We start from the raw sequence: 358 nt of genomic DNA on the forward strand, positions 1-358 counted from the left end.
ACCATTAATAAACATATTTTTTTTTAATGTCATTTTACTACAATGCAGAGGTTTGAAAATTTTCTTTAGTGGCTGTTTATTTGGAGCAATATTCTATAAGATCTTGCCTGTGATTGGTGGTCACAGGTGCCCTTAATTACTTTCTTGTTTCGTTTCACTAGTGTTTTGCAGCTTCTCTTTCCTGAAGCCATTTTCCTTATTTCCTTGTATATTTAATGCTTATTATGGTATGAAATGAGAGTATGGGTGTTTCTTTATAACAGTTTTCAGAGATGTTCACTAGTCAATGCTAGCTCTATTAGTTATCTGAAATGTTAATTTCTTAGTTCTGTACAGTATACCTTTTCAAGTTCATTAT

This window comes from Palaemon carinicauda, chromosome 20 (assembly GCF_036898095.1).
Source record: "Palaemon carinicauda isolate YSFRI2023 chromosome 20, ASM3689809v2, whole genome shotgun sequence".
NCBI classification, from domain to species: Eukaryota; Metazoa; Arthropoda; class Malacostraca; order Decapoda; family Palaemonidae; genus Palaemon; species Palaemon carinicauda.